This window comes from Manacus candei, unplaced genomic scaffold (genome assembly GCF_025592945.1).
Source record: "Manacus candei isolate 608988 ecotype Guabito, Panama unplaced genomic scaffold, ASM2559294v1 h1tg000008l, whole genome shotgun sequence".
Lineage (NCBI taxonomy): Eukaryota > Metazoa > Chordata > Aves > Passeriformes > Pipridae > Manacus > Manacus candei.
In genome coordinates this window covers 14,406,636-14,423,731 of record NW_026138056.1, presented here as the reverse complement: position 1 = coordinate 14,423,731, position 17,096 = coordinate 14,406,636, and positions in this window count along the sequence as shown.

Sequence of the window (17,096 nt, the reverse complement as noted above, 5' to 3'; positions counted from 1 at the left end):
GCACCCCTTGCTAACCAATACCTCTGCCTGTATGGTGCCTGTTGGAATGGCAGCTCCACAAAAACTCACTATTAGTTGTATTCTGTATATAGAATTTTTTTCTCTTTTCTTGCCTGTGATTGCCATGCTGAGTGAAGATCAATTTTTGTTAAAAACTGACAGTATTTGTATTTTTATTCGGTTGCCTGGACCCAGCATTTCTCTTTTCCCAGGATAAATCATTTATATTCATTTTCACTTGGCATAATGAAGAGCTGCTATGAAGACTGGCTTTGAGGAGGAGATGTCTTCTCACCATTTTTTCCATCAGATTCCAAAGGTGGAAAGCTAAAGACGGGTAACCAGGCTGCCACAATGGAGGCAGAGAAATACGACTCAAATCTTTATTTGTTGCTCAACTAGACCTCAAAATGCCCTTGGCTCCTGGGTGGGACAAAAGGAATTTCTTGCCAAACACGCTTGGATTAAATGAAAACCATTCCTCTCAGGGAGTCTGGAGTAGGAGGAAGAAGAAAAAAAGGGAAGAAAGGGATAAGGAGAAAACATCTCTAAGGTGCCAAGTCTGAGGAGCTGGCAGTGAAGCAGAGGGACGTGTCCTCTGGCTGTGTGTGGCAGTGGCTGCTGTAGTTCTTGTACGTGCCACGCAGTGTCAGACTGGCACACAGCAGCAAAGATGAACCAGCTGTAGGGGCTGCAGAGGGTGATAAATGGGCTCAAGGATCTCATTAGGACTCCCTGCCAACCCTGTAAAAGCTCTGTCATGACAAGGATCTATTTTAAGTGTGCTGGTGCTATTCCATTATACAGTACCAACAATTATACTTAATGAATATGGGGGTCAATGAGGCAGGTCTCCAGGGCTGGGTTTCCAGTGGATTAGTGCAAACAGAAGGCAGGAGGAAATGCTAATAGGTTGACAATGTAAGACCTGGCATGAAGTCTGGTAGAGCCCTGAAAAACTGCATATATCTTGGCTAATCTTATTTATTTAACTGCAGCTCTGTAAATGGGAGAAACATATGACAGCTAGAAACTATCCTAAATGTTAGTCCTAGGTTGTAGCCCCTGCTCCTGATGAATGAAGCATACGCCATCCTGGTAACCCAGCCCTCCAGTCTCCTCCTGAAGAATATGGGTGTTTCTCAAAGAGCCTGAAAAGTGGCATTGGATTAGTATTGCATAGAACAATAGAATCGTTTAGGTTGAAATGGACCTTTAAAGGTCATCTCATCCAAACCCCTGCCTTCTACTAGACTAGGTTGCTTAAAGGCCCATCCAGTCTGGCCTTGAACACTTAAAGAGATGAGGTATCCACAACTTCTCTGGATAACCTGTTCCGGTGTTCCACCACCCCCATCATAAGAAATTTCTTCCTTACCTCCAAGCTGAATCTACCCTCTTTAAGTTTAAAACCACTGCCCATTGTCCTGTCACTACAGACTGTTGTAAAAAGCCTCTCTCCATCTTTCCTGTAAGACCACTTTTTTGTATTAAAAGGCTGCACTGAAGTTGCCCCAGAGCTTGCTCTTTTCCAGGCTAAGCAACCACAACTCTCAGCCTGTCTTAGTAGAGAGGTGTTTCATTTTCATGGCTATGAAATTTGTCCTTTTACTAACAAATCAGTGACACTGCAGTACACATGGCCACAGCACTTTGTCTGCATCCGTCCCACATAGTCTGCAGTTACTCTCGCCTTATTATTGATTTCTGAAACATTTTTCTTTTCTGCTTCCTTTAATAAAAGACAGTGATATTCAAATTTTTCTTTTACCTATACAGTAAGGTTTCCAATAACCCTTCCTTCCTGATTTAAGGGCACATATTGGTTTCTTTGTCTGATTTTTCTCTGCTATAGCTGGTTTACTGAAAAATGCTACAAATCCAGGTTTCCCAGGCTGACCTACAAACCCAACCCAACATATCCTTTCATTTTGTCACCCTCTTTTGCTACCTTTTGGTCTCCAGAGACTGACTGGGTGCCTCTTCCCATGGGTGATGGTGCGTTTGCAGATGTGGGTGGCTGCCTCTGGTCCCAGATAGAGTCCTCCTGCTATGTCTAGGCAAACCAACCCATCCTCTTCCTGTCCTGCTCCTGCTGTCTGCACCCCTTTTGCTCTGAGATCTTTAACCTCTGAGCTTCCATTGCAAATAAACATGATTTTGGCTTCTGCTGTGCCTGCAAATCCTGAAGGAATCAGGTAGGCTGACTAGTGGATAATATATAAAAGTGGGTAACTAGTGTTTATAAAACACCCCACTGCTTTTGTTCATTGAGTTCATAGAATTGTTTTGAAGACCACAAAACTCGTGGTGGATAGAGTTTCTTTCATTCTTCTTCCCTGATTCTTCACATGTGAAATGAACCCATCCCCAAGCCCAGTGCATGGCCTGATATTTCTGCTACTACTACCCTGAAAGTGGCTGCTTATTTCCCCACTCTAGAGATTACTGAGGCACCTTCAGCTACTCTCTAGCTGTATGGAGTTCAGTTTTCTAAACATGTATAACGTCACTTAGATTTGCTAGCAGGCAGCTGGAGTCTGATTTTTTGAGCTTATCCAAATGACTTATGCTCATATTTCCTTCGCCTAGTGTTTTTGCAAGAAAATTGAAAAATCTACTTAGAGTGAAACTAGATAGACGATCCATGAAAATTGGTATCATCTTATTCCTATTAATGGGTTTAAAAAGAAAAAACAGAGAAGGGCAAAACACAAGGTCTTATGTTTAGGCTGCATATTCTTAATCTTAAACTTGAAATCTCAGGGCTGATCATGAATCTTCCCAGCGCCATGAATTTCCATATACAAGATGCAGCTTTGAAACCTTCTTCAAAGTCTTATGTTTGAACTGTGGAAAACCAGAGATGAGAAGGCAGTTTCTGAAGGAGGGAGGAGAGGCCTCTCTGTCGCGCTGCACCTTTCATCTCCAAACACAAAGGACCAATATACAGAAAAAGAGCAAGCATAAGCTACAGTGGCTCAGCCCAAGGTTGCAGCCTGGTATCACCTCCCTTGCAGCAGCCCCGAGCAAAGGGCATGGCAAGGGAAAGGGAACAGGAAGCACCAAGATATTTCTTGTGACTGCTTTCCCCATCGCCAATGATTTACATCTCAGGGGCTTTCAGAGACAGTAGTGGTATTTTGTATTTAAGTCACTGTCTTCACTAATGAGTTTCGAAGTTTCATGCTAAAATGCAAATTTTTACCTGTGGCTCATGTTGGATTTTATTCAGGAGTGCTAAGCAAAAATCCAGGTTATAGGAACAGATGCATTCAAAGACCCCAGTGCCACCACTAAAACAGTATCAGTATGTTGTGTTTGTAAACCATATGTGATTCTGTCTCTGGTATTTCTGTTCTTGCAAGCTTTTCTGAGGTGTTACAACTTTCTGTTGGTACTCACAGAGTTCGAAACTTGTGCAATAATGCACAAAGCACTTTGAATTAGAGGATGCTTGTTTCTGGCTGGGTTAAAAAACCCCTCCCAGTTGTCAAGGGATGCAGTGTGCACTGACTCATTCATGGGGATCTAAAGGATAAGTGCCCAAATAACAAAGAACAAAGAAAATGGACCCCAAACCTCAGTATTTCTCAAGTTCTGTGTGAAACCTTATTGCATGGGTTCCTGCATTTATTTCTCAGACAAAATTTGCCTTGAAATTAAGAAGGACTTTTAGAAGCCCGAGGGGATTCCAGCCAAGAAACTAAGGTGATGTTCATCAGCAAAAATTTGACCCAAGGCATTATTAAGCCTCTTAGGCCTGTGTTCTATATCAGAAAAATTCTTCCCAGAGAGCTGTTCTCCATAACAGCAACTGCTTATTGCTCTCGATTTTGCCATAAGCCAAGATCATAAATGCATTTTTAATTGATGTAATGTAAGACTTGGAACTTTTTTGGGGAAGAAAAGAATTACAATTCCTTCAGTCATGCTGAAATATTTGTGAGATAATTTTAAATAGGTGTTTTCTAGAAAGCTTTTCTATTTCTACATTTTTAATACTTACCATAAACTTATTTCAGACAGGAGCTCTTTAAAAGTCAGGGCATCAATAAAAAGTTGTTAAATGCAAGCTAGCTTCCAGTTAGCTAGAATTTTTGCTGAAGCTGTGCTATAAAACTGAATGCAGATGTGAGTATGCACCTGTGTGTCTGTGTATATATTCATGTAACTAACAAAAAGTACATGAATAAAAAAGTCATCTGCTACTTGTCTGCTGCTTACTATACAGCTTAAGTGCTTCTGCAATACTGAAAACACAAGTTTTTCTAGCATGTGGGAACAAGCAAGTGAACTTGCCTGACTGACAGGAAGTAAAATCTGCTCGTGAAGACAGACTCATTGTTCAAGTAAAGGGAAATGGGGAAAAGGGGTAATCCAGGCTCCCTTTTAAGTTTGTTTAATAATAAGGTTTTCTTCTGAGAGAATCAAAGATTACATTCACACAGGCTTTTTAATTTGATTGTTTTAACCGAGTTTCTGTATGCAATTTTCCATTTGATTTAATTCTATTTAGTATGATAAATGCTGATTAATCTGAATTTTTTTTTCTTTTTCATTTTCATGTATGAAAAACAGAGATGAAAGATTAGCTTCTAGTGACCTGCATCAAAATATAATTTGACTGGAAATGAAATGAATTTGGATTTAGCTGTATCTCTTGGATAGGTTTGCTGCAACAACAAATCTATAAAGTTAAGCTGCCTCTGCTTGAGTGGAAGAGGTTTGTTCAGCTGAGCTGTGAGAAGCTCCTACAGTCTCTGCCCTGTGTCTGACTGGGAGTCAGAGCCATCAGATCCTCAAAATGTAAAGGAATTTAGGATTTTTAAGTAAGATTACTGCAGCAGCTTTTCATGGTTTAATTATTTTATATTAGAGACTGCTGACTGATGCGTTTGGTGAGCTGATTGCTTTTCAGAGAGCATTAAAAGATTTACTTGCTCCCTGTTTCAAACATTTGGAAGTTTTTGCACTGGGATGAAGGGAGCTGTGGAGCAAATCGTGTCTGTCCTCAGGTGCTGGCAGCTCGCTTCCTTGGTAGCTTGGGCTGTGTGGGAGGAATTGTGACAAAACATAATTATTTTGGATTTAAGCTTTGTTGTAACTTGGTCTGCGCTTTGTCTCTCAACTGTATAAAAGGCAATAAGCACTGTTGGGTTTCCTTAATCGGTAAGTATTAATGGCAAGTATTAATACAGCATTTCCCCCTGCCCTGCTGATGGCACTGGCCTCACTCGGTGCCCACTGCCTGCTCTGGTCCTGGGCTTGCAGCTGCAGTGGGTAGCTGGTGCCCCTCAGGGCAGAGCAAGCAACTCCAGGTGGATGTCCCTTCAGATCCCAGTGTCCTGATTTGCCTCAAGGCATCAGCTGCAGCTCAGGTTGAAGCAGACACTGGAACAAAAATACAGGCAACTTGCATGCCAGGGCATTCTCCTTTCCTCGAGGTACCATTGTGTGACTGTAGCTGCTGGAGTTGCCGTCCATCCTCCACCTCGGTGGGGACATATCCAAATATCGTATGTCCCAAGGGCAAACAGTTCTGCTTACAATATTACAAATATCACATAAACAGTGTTTGCAGAAAAATTGATTTCTTTTGGATAGTGTGCAGGAGGAATAAGCAGTCATAAAACCCTCCATCCATCAAGGTACCTTTGACTAACAGCCCCAGGGAGGCACTGCCAGCCAACCCCATGGACGGGCATGGCAGTGAGAGATGCTGCCCATCAGCACTGCCATGAGAGGAACTTGGTGTCAAATGGGAGGGACTGGCATTTACCAAACAGTTAAAAATTTCTTCTCAGCATGACTTCAAGTGCTCTGAATTCTGTTGTAATATTCTTCAGTACTGACTACAAAAGCAGGCAGCAGTTTTTTCCTGAGGATCTGCTCAGAAGGATCCCATTGTTTCAGAGCCAGAGACTGGTCTGGCCTGTGCCCGCCACTACCTCCTGCCACTCCCTGTGCCTGGTGGGGATGGCTGCCATGCTGCCTGTGGAGCTGAGAACAACCCTTTCTACCTATCATCATCTCCTCTTTGCCAAATTTCCTCCTGTGACCTGGCCCCAGACACAACTCAGTGACAGCTCAGTGCCCCCCAAGCTGGCTCCATGCTCCTCCATGAGCCCTCTTTGCAGAGGCTGATGCTGGAGCTTCAGTGAATCCTCTTGTAGTGTGGATTTTACTTGCTGAGCTGCAATAAAATGTATAAACGTAAACATTTCTTTAAATTTTATTATATGTGTGCTGTGTAAAAAGTAGCCCAGTATTTATTTAATAGTTCATCTCTTTAACAGTTAATCTCATGGCATTTCTCTGCATCTGGAGGAAAATACTGCTGCCTGGACAATAATGCTGCCTAATAATATCAAACTGATGAGCAAAGAAATAGCACCCACATTCTCAACCGATACTGTGGCAAAGATCAAGAAATACTGCAAAACTCAAAATAAAGTAAGTTATAAATTGCACTAATACTGGCTAATGGATAATGAGATTCCATTTAATGTTGGTAATGTGCAATGTAAGTGTTGTTTCTTAAATAGGATATCTTTGACCATTTAAGCAAGTCTTTAGCAACAAACATTCATGGCCATGAGTATATTAAAAAAGCCATTTTGTGTATGCTACTGCAGGGTAATGAGAAAGTTCTCAACAATGGGGCGCGCATTAAGGGAGACATCAATATCTTGTTATTAGGTAGGAGCATGTAGAGTTAATAGTGCATTGATAAGTTATTTTATTATCGCCCCTCCTCATCATGCCAGTGTAGTTCTGTTATGCAATATTAGCAAGAAAATAAAAGTCAACCCAGTACAAAGACTCATTTTGCCTCATACAAGAATGTTTGTTAGCATCTTAGGATCAATTTATTTTATCCTTGGGCACATTTTTACAATTATTTCTGTTTTGTCCCACACTTCCCTATTTACTTGACATCTGTTCCATGTTTCTAACTAGTGCCAGCATGATGTGCAATAGAGTCTAATCCTGCACTGCTCAGTCGGGCGAGACACCCACTGATTCCACGAATGGGCTTCAGTTTATCGCTCAAGTTGATAGAACTATTCTACTTCTATCACTTGTAGTCATGGTAGCTGTTCAGTTGTGACTTCATTTCTAAATGCTTTGTTTTCAGTACCATAATTGAGTTACATTAGCTGCCTACGCTAACCTGCTACATAACAGCTCCTGGCAGAGGTGTCAGCTTCCTCACATAAATCAAGCTCTTTGTTTCTGTACAGAGTTTCAATCAAATATTTGATAGCTTGCTTTAAATATAGATTATCCTAAAACAATAATCCTTTTCAAATCATCCTGTTAGAGTACGTCTCTTCTCTCCTCAGGAGAGCAATTTGAAATGCCTGCTCTACACTGCAACACTGTGGCATTTTAACCACATGAGTACAGGTGGGATCTGCTATCCAAAAACCCCTTGTCAAAAGCATTTGCTCAGCACCTAAACTGCCTTGTTGTGAACCCAAATATAGCACACGTGGAGCCGCAGAAATTCAAAGCAGTTGTATAAAGGCACTCAATGACATGCTAATGGATCTGCTGTGCTTTACAATCCAAAGGACTGTCTATTAAAGTTTTAATAAAGCCAGAAATTGGTCCCTTAAGAAAATGCAAAGCTAGCATGGACATAGGCAAGCTTCTTTGAAATTTGGAATGAGATCTGAAATTAAAAAAAAAAAAAAAAAAAATGAAAAAAAGATTTATTCTGGGAGGATTCTAAAACAAGAACTCTAAAGGAAAGTGTATTGCCAGTGTTTCTATCTCATTTATTGAAATAGAATTTCTGAGGATGTCTTTAGTACCCACCTGTGTTGCAGTATTGTCTAGAGGAGTGTTAGATCTGTAATAATAGTGTAGTAATATAAACTTTTCATTAAGAAAACAGATTTGGTTCTTTTATATATATATATATATATATTTATCTACTTATATTTTTTAACACTCTTGACCTTAGAAATGCCAGCTTCTGTTTCTTTTCTTTCCAGTTTGAGATTGAAATGAACAATTGCAATCCTTCTTACATGCCAATATTGTCGGTGTAACCTTACAACTAGTTAAGCAATTTAGAAGCTACTAGTGGTGTAAGATTTCCAAGTTTGCAAGGACTCAGGAGCATTCTGGATGGTAAATGTTGGAAAAAACAAATTAAAATTCTATAATCAGAACCTGTCACCCTTGGGAACTTTAAGGCTCAAGAACAAGCACATTTTTCTAATGCTTTGTCTTCTTTCAATTGCCTGAACCTTTGCTTTTGGAGATGCTGGTGAAGCATATCAGGCTCCTCTGCCTGGAATAACGAAAGGTGTTTATTTGATTTGTTCACAATTTTCTCCTGTTAAACTAAAGCTGAACATTACACCTTATGACATCTATATGGAAGCTGTGTTTTTGAATAACGTAAAAAATAAAAGGCTGCAAGCTTAGGGGAAAAAATGTATTAAAGATGTTGCAAGGTATTTACAAGGTTTACATGAATGTTTTAAATTTTGAAAGTTTTGATCTTCGTTACTTGAAATCAGGAAAAACTCTTGACACTTCTCAAAATACCTGCAACACTGTCGAAGGTATCTTCCTCTTTTTACAGTGAAGGAGCTTAGAAAACACTCAATAAAAAGTATTTACTACAGAGATCAAGTAGTAGCATATAAAAGCTGGGTGTAAGTGCCCTTCAGCTGCTGGCAAACTGTGATTTTTGATACCACGACCCCAGGCTTCCTTGGATTTAACAAGATCAGGGTTAGCATCCTCTGACCCATCGGCGGAGACTCCTGGTACTCCTGCTTCTACCACCTTCATCCAGCTAATGAGATCTGCCTGCCAACAGTGTTGAGGCCAACAGCTGTTGGAATTTGGGGGCCAGTGAGGTAGAAGCGTCTCGTCAACAACTGTAGCCACGGCAGAGCAGCACTGGTAGAGGCCCTGGGCTTGCTCTCACCAAGTTGTGTGCCCCTTGTTGTGACAGCTGGACTAAATGACACCACTGGGGCAGCAAAACACCAGACCAGCAAACAAGTGCTGGTGGATTGCCTTTTCTCAGTCTGATTTGACAGCAATTTACTCTGTGCTCTTACTTAAGCCTCCTAATAATCCTTATTTAACTCTTTCCAATAAATGGGGAAAATGATTTCCCATTTCCCAGGAGTATTGGGGCACTTAGTTGTAAAAATACTTTTTAGGAGGTTGGACATTCATCATGTTCAAGTTCATTCCTGCCAGAGCTTAAAAGTACCAGGATTTTGTCTCTATCCCTAACACCCAGCTCAAAGGTCTGGACCTGCATCCTGCAGTCCCTGGATCTGAAGGAGGTGACCATGATGCTCCTCCTGCCCATTCTTTTGCACGTCCATGGAGGGCAGTCAGGGCTCTGACTACTGGGACCCACATTTGCCCTTCCATAAAACTTTTGTGCTGCTCACATGTATTTTCATGGGGTTGCTGTGTTGTCAAATATCACTGAAGTGTGAAGTTTAATGACAATCTAGACCCTTAGGAGTCCATGGCTACATCTTACATAGTGACCCTTGAGAGAGAAGTCCAAAAAATATTTTGATTTCACCAGCTGCTGCTTAAATTTCAAATACTTTCAGCACCTCTTGTCACAAAAGCCAAAGTGGAAGAGGACGGAGAGTTTACTGCACTCCTGTTTAATAAACTAAAGGAAATTATGCACTCAGAGATACTGAACCAGTTATTCAGCATAATTTAATCATTCACATATATGCTGAATAAAATGGCAGTAAAGAAAGGTCAGGAATTCTCTACTGCTTATTAGGCTATTTAGTTTTTCCCAGTGTTTCAAAAGCAGTGTGTAAAAGGCTTTGGCCCTACGACTGAAAAATGGCAGAGTGGTCTGCTTTCCCCTTTAAGAGGTGATCTTTGTAATGCAAAATATTCCCTAAACCACTTCCACCTTCAGCAGGGGGTTGCCAGGAAGGCAGTTGACAGCAGCTGTAAATGCTGATTAAGAAACTGATGCTCAGCCTTGCATTTCCAAAGATATCAAACTTTCCATCTTTCGGAGCTCTAAAACCCTCCTGCCGCGCGAAGGGCCCCGCGCCCCCGGCTGCACACTGTGCACCCATGTGTGCATCAGCAAGCACCCATGTACTCGAGCTCCTGCAGCCCAGCCCGTCAGGGGGCTGAGTAACAAAGCCTCAAAAATGCTTTCGTTGTCATGTAATAAGAAGTAGGACAGTGTTTTATAGCTGAAGAATATTTGTGGAATGGGAAAAAAGTAATTTTAACCCACCCAGTCATAGCCCTCCAGATCACTGAGATACTGTGGGAAAAAAGTGAGAAAGCAAGTACACAAGGCTGACCACAGCCAATCTGAGAATGATCTGACGTGCCTGAAAGTGGTTTTGGCAATATGGATATAAATCAAGGCAAGTGGAAGCCAAGATAACTTGCTTTTAGGAAGGCAAGTGGAAGCCAAGATAACTTGCTTTTAAGAAAACAAGTGGCACAACTCAATCTAGGCACTCAGACATGATCATGGCATAAAGAAAAGCATTTTTGTTATTTTCTCAGCACAAAGAGTGGAGTGGCTTGCTCCTTTGAAGCATAGGGAGAAAAGGTAAATAAACCTCTATTCCTGCTTTCCTCACATTTCATTTCAGAAATGCCTTAGAGGCTGCTGGGACTACATTCAAAATGGATGCAACTGCGGCTATTTGCATTTCTCAGAAACTCAAATTTCTTCCAAAGCTCAAGATTCCCTCTTGGGGGGAAGGTGGTTGCCAGCCAGTGCTCTGCAGGTCTTTCATGGACAGGGTGTAGCCAGTGGGGAGGTTTGATGTCAACCATGTTGCTAATGCAGTCACTCCCACCATGTGACCTCGTGGGGACCTGGCCAGGAAAGTCAGTGTGGGGCAGAGTGCCGGGATGGGCCCCGCTCTTCCTGGCAAGCAGGATTGGGTGTGGGATTGAGAGGATAAGGGAGGAGGATAAATATTTATATCTGGTCTTGAGTATCTATGTGAAACAGAGTTGGTCTCCACCAGTTTCTCCAGCAAATCCTCCAAGGCAAGAACCACTTTTATTTATTGCTCCTGGCTGCAGCCTATGCAGGGACGAGTTCTCCATAGGGACACAGGAGATACCAACCCTGGCTTTGTCCCCAGCATTCCCCACCACGGAGGGAGTTATGTTTCCAAGTTTTTCTTCAGTCTTCCAACTCCCAGTGTTGAAGTCTGTTTTGTGTGACACTTGTGCCAGCACAGCCTCCACATTACCCTGGCTGCCAGTTTCCCAGGCCTTCTCCCAAGGGAGAGAGCTGCCCAAAGAGGCTCTGCAGCCCTGCGGCTTGGGCAGCTGCAGGGCTTACAGTGCTTGTAAGTGAGAGATGTGGGCAGTGCTATAAGGTAATGGAAATAGGTTTAAAAAGAATACGTAGTGACAATTGGTCTTGCTGTGAGCTGGCAACCTGTGAAAAGCAGAGCAAACAGGAGGGTTGCTAAGTAGGGGAAATCTGCTTGGGAGACATGGCCTATAGTCTGTCATGCAGAGGCCCATAGTAAGTATTTGCTATCTCGATTTAATTTTCTTTTTTTCTCCATAGAACTTTTTTTCCCTTAAGGAAATTCATACTCTTATCCCAGCAGCTTTTCTTTTTCCATTTCTCTTAATCACACCTGTTGAGACTTAAGTATGGTCATTATTCTCTTGGCCAAGGCAAACCTTTAATTTTCTTTTTTTCTCCTTACCTCCAGCCTAACCTGACAAATCTTTCCTGGTGACGAAGGCATGACAACAGCACCCAGAATGAAACCTAATTCTTCTAAGGAGCAACAGAGATTCCTACCACAGCTAATAAACAAATTTTATTAAACAACCTAGTAACTACCAAACTTAATAAGTTAATAGCTTGCTTAACAAACCAAACTGGAGTTGTAATGTTATTTCTGTGTGATTTATAATGCTCTCTTCTGAACAAGCAAATATCATTTACATGAGTGAAAGCTGCCTCCAAGCCCAAGTGTTCACAACGTGATGAGAAGTATTAAAAAACAAGCAATCAGAGACGGAGTGAGAGATGTGCTGTTGGCAAGATTTGATCTGGCTTTTTGAAGCATAGCCTTCATGGATCCAGATGGTGTTAAAATAAAAATATCAAGGGCAAATGCACACACACAGAACTCTAGCAGAAGAAGGTGGCTAGTTCTAGTTACATATTAGCAACTGCTAAGTAGAAAGGCTATAATTAAGAAGTTAATCAAAATGTTCCATCAAATTGTTTAGAGATAAGATTCAAATCTGATAAAGAGCACACAATTCTTTTTTTCCCATGAGTATTGCATTGGAAGAGTGACCATGTTTATGTATTGTAGGAATTAGAATTGCAACCTTGGGAAACAATAAGGTTTGATTTTGCTCTTTTAAGTTCCAGACATTCAAGTTGAGCTTCTTTGATGATGTTTTCATAGCAGCTGAATTCAAAGGCAGACATCAAGCATGACTTTTTCATCTTGAGTGGAAGGAGTTTAGGAATTTGTGAGCAAAGGAAATGGGAACTTGAATGTAAACCTGTCTGCAACATTTCTGATACCAGTTAGAATGTACCTGGTGTAAATAATAATCTGTATGATTTGTTGTGGTAATTGTTTTTTCTCCGTTCATTCTATTGATGCTCAAAAAGGGGAGAGAGCAGCCACACGGAATCTGTCTGCTGCAAGAAATTCATAATCTTCTTGCACAAAACAAATTATTAAAACTCAACTTTAGAGCTCTATTCTTTAACAAACTCGAATATATGTAGTTGAAGGAAATAAATGATCACCATATGTTTAATTTCTTCATAATTTCATAACACAGAGCAAAATACAGACATTTTACCATTACTGCATCATATACTAAAAAAGTCTCTAAGCAATAACTCTAGATTTGAAGAACAACAACTGAGTGTTCAGAAAAGGCAGTTTAATTAATTCTTGTCCATTTGAGACATGATTATCTGTACTACTGGCACTTAAAAATGTAGTCCAAATAAACAGGAGAATTAAGATCCAATTGGTGCGAATCAAAGGTAAAAAAGGAGAAATACTACTTCTGCATTCTGACCCACACCTAAAGAAAATGACAAGTCATGACCCCAGCCCTGCACCCTGGAACTGTGTCTGCCTGGCACTGGGGATACGAGACGCCTGACACACTCAGCTGAAATAGGAGAGCTGATGTCTAAGATCAGTTCCTTTTTTGCATTGAGACAATGTAGTGCCAGCTAGATTATTGGACTCAGTTATTTGCTACTTGTGCAAAAGCTAGACTGAGCAAGTTGATCTGTGTGATACAATAGCAGTGAAATTGGTCTAGTTTTCCTATATCAGGAATATGAGGCTGTGCATACTGTTAGCATAGATAGTAGATGACTCACCTGAAAAATTTTCTGCAATGCTGAGATTCTTGAAAAAAGATCCAAGAGGAAGACAGAACAATAGCCCAATATTTTATTTTTTGTGTGTGTGATTAGTATTCCAAACCTGAGCCACAGACTTGAATGCTGAGGTTAGTTCAGTTTAGTTTGGTTTAGTTTTAAGTCCATAGACTCAGCAGTGGGGAATGAGCCATGAACACAGCTCTAAATACAATGTGCACACACTATGCTGGGTCCAGCTGTACAGCTATTCTGGAGCCCAGAAAAGCCGGAGCAGAGAAGAACATTCACTTAGGCCTGGGTCTTTGCTAGGGGTGAGAGATCTGCATTTGAATGAGGAACAGGAGCAGGGCAGGCAACCCATGGGGTCAATATCCACAGCCCAAGCCCTTATCCTGAATATTTTGTGGAAACCCAATAACAGGCTTCTTACACGATTCCTGATGTGTAGAATATGAAATGTGTCTGAGTAGGGATGCAGGCAGAGTAAATCCTTGTTGCAAATTTTAACCTGAATCACTACAGTGTGAGAAGGACAGGAAAGATAATTGGAATGGTGCAGATTTAACAGTGGTGGGGTTTATTATCATACGAGTATCTCAGTGGTTTCACAGAGAGATCTTTGTATTCCAAATTTTTAGTAAAATTTTCTGTGAATAAATCTCCTCCAGGAAAGTAAAGTACACACCCAGGTTGCAGGCCCATGTATGGCTCTTTGACCGTCCAACACAGTATCTGATCTGTGATGAATATCGATATTATCCATAAATGTGTCAAATCTACATCTCCAAAATTAAGCTGTTTCATTAAAAATAATAAATGCAGCCCTAACAACTATGTAGGAAAATCTTGGTAAAGCAGGGGAGTCACCTCCAAAGGAAAGCTACAGGGCCCAGGCTGTTCAATCTTTGCTGCTGTTTTTACAAGAAGTGACCATTACTGAGGCATTGCAACTTTAACCAGTTAAATTACAAATCCAAGTAAAACATCTACTCCTAAAGAAGAAAACTTAAGTTGAAATGCTTCATTTCCTAAACCACATATGTGCTTGAAACCTCTCACCTCCTTTCTTCTCAGAAAAATACCATCACTCTAAGTCATTTGTGCTACAGCTTTTTAAGAAAAATATATTTGTTCAGGAGCTTGGGCCAGTAGTACAACTTCTGTGATAAACAATAAAGTGCAATATTGAATCTGATGCTGGACTTCCTGGGTAATTTTTCTGCATTGTAAATTCAAAAAAAATTATTTTCCTCTTGACTATTTTTAGGTCAGTTAATGACATTAATAAAATGTCAGTCTCTTTTAGCTCTATGAAATTTACACATCTCAGAAAAGTGAGTCATTCACACTGACCGGGAGATTAGTTTTAAGTTATACTCTTCACTGATTTCTGTTTGAAATGAAGAAACAGAAGCTTAAGAGGTTTTTTTGCCATGGAAGTTTAACATTTCAGGATACACCCTATGGAATTTTTATGTTGCACAATGTATTGAAATTGTAATATTGCTCTGTGTATTAAGCTCTCTTCTGATGAAAGCACAGGTAAGCATTTATGTCATCTCATGTAATCTGGATTTCAAAAATATAAATTATCTCTGTGGTCACAAATCTGGTAGTTCACATTTGAAATTGTGAAATGCTCACTGTTTATAATGTTAAGGATTTTAGCCAGGGTTGAATTTATGAACAGTCACATTTTTGTCTTCTTAACTCCATGTAAATCTATGTGCATATCTTAGTTGAAGGCACATTTGGAGGATTATTTGCATGAAATCTGCTGATGAAGATGTGTGGAAATAGGAAAGCTATTTTAAGACAGTTATAGTAGGGTATTTTCCTCTTCAGGATGCTTGTTAGCTCTGACAAATCTTTGTTAATTTTGTCTGGCTGTTTTCATGAATCTTAGGATTCCAACAAAAGCTAATAAAACCAGCTATGAATGCTTTAAATATAACTACATTTCAGAGAATATCAATCAGAGAAGGACTACATATGTGATGTTGATACAGAAGCATACACATTTGTTGCTTTGTGCTGTGCAATAGCATCCAGAGGAAGACTTGCTCCCTCATCAAATTTCCATACATTTGAACTGCTCTTGCCCAGAGTTAAGGTAAATTGCACGACAAATGTTAAGATCACCAATACCCATTCCAGGGAATCAAAGTAACTGCTGACCTTTGAATGTGAACACATTCATATACCAGTTTACCAACCATCTGGTGTGACCTGACATTTCTATTACTGGCACTCCGGTCTCTCACAGGTTCCCTCCAAAATACCACAAATGTGATGATTTATGCCCATGGCAACTGCCATTTTTCTCTGCAAAGTGTCCTCAGGGAAGTACACTTTGCTTTCTCTGGACCTTTTATTTCCATGATTACTTTTTTCTCTAAATCCTACTTGTCAGGGTTGTTAAGGAAGCCATCATATCTCTCAGACCCAAGATCCCGTCTCCTCCACCAACATGCCCAGCCAGAAACATTCTGAGGTGATCTCTACATACCAGTCCCAAGGATACAGCTGCTGCTCCTCTTCCTGCTTGCAGGTCTGGCCAGTAGCAAGGTTTTGTGTGTATCCAGATACACTGACACACACACAGAGGGGTCCCTAAAGCAGCTGGCTGTACAGACTGCTGCACACACACAGAGCAGCGTGGGTGGCACAGCCCATCTATAATGATACCCAAACTCACACAAGGGCAGACAGCCCTGTCTTCCTGCCTTCAATTCGAATGGAGGTTCTCTGGTGAAAATATGTGTGCCCCCATTCTCCACGTCCATACACACACCCACATTCACAGTCCCCTTGAATGTTAGCATTGCCTCTAAACCTGTTTAGTACCCATGCCTGGGAGACCTTTCAGTGGTATACAAATCACCTCCTACTTGCCAGATAGAGCAACGTGATGCTTGCTAGTGAAACAGATGCATACACTCACAGAATCATCACGTAGGTACTCCTGTGAATATCAGCATGGGCTCTCAGCCTGTCTAATATCCACACCTGGACCCTGGAGTCCTCCACTCTAACTACTGGTTCTGACCAAGTCCTCCAGATGTGGAAATGTTTCCTCCAAGTCACCAGCTAGTCCAGCTTGAAGTTTGCTAGTGAATCATGCATACACAGAGGATTAAATTCACAAAAGAAATATTAACACACACAGGTGTCTCCAGTTGTCAGCACTTAGACCTCTTACACACCCACCTTACACAACCTGATCCGTCCAGCTGTTGCCACCCACACCTACAGCCCTGGTGCCCATGGCCTCCTCTCCAGTTGCTGACACTTGGACCTTTCAATACACATACAAAAGACACACACCAGCCCCTCCAGTCCTGATCTTTAGACCTACAAGCCCTATGGCCCACAACCCTCCACTTAATGGCACACAGACCCTTGCACGCCAGTCACTCCATGTGCTAGTACCCAGATTCATGATCCCTAAGACCTGCGGTCTCCTGTGGCCATTGGCACACAGATTTCTTTTGCAGGCTGGTCTCTCCAACTGCTGGCCCCATTTTGCCCCACTTTTCTTTGGATCCTTTGGTCCTTCCTCTAAACATCCCATAGTCATTTTTACATAAGTCCACAAGCCTTTTCAGGTAGCTCCCAAGCAACCCCAATTTTCCAATAATACTCATGTTAATCATGTTTTCCCCTTCCTATCAGTTAACAATTGTTGTTCAGGTTGACA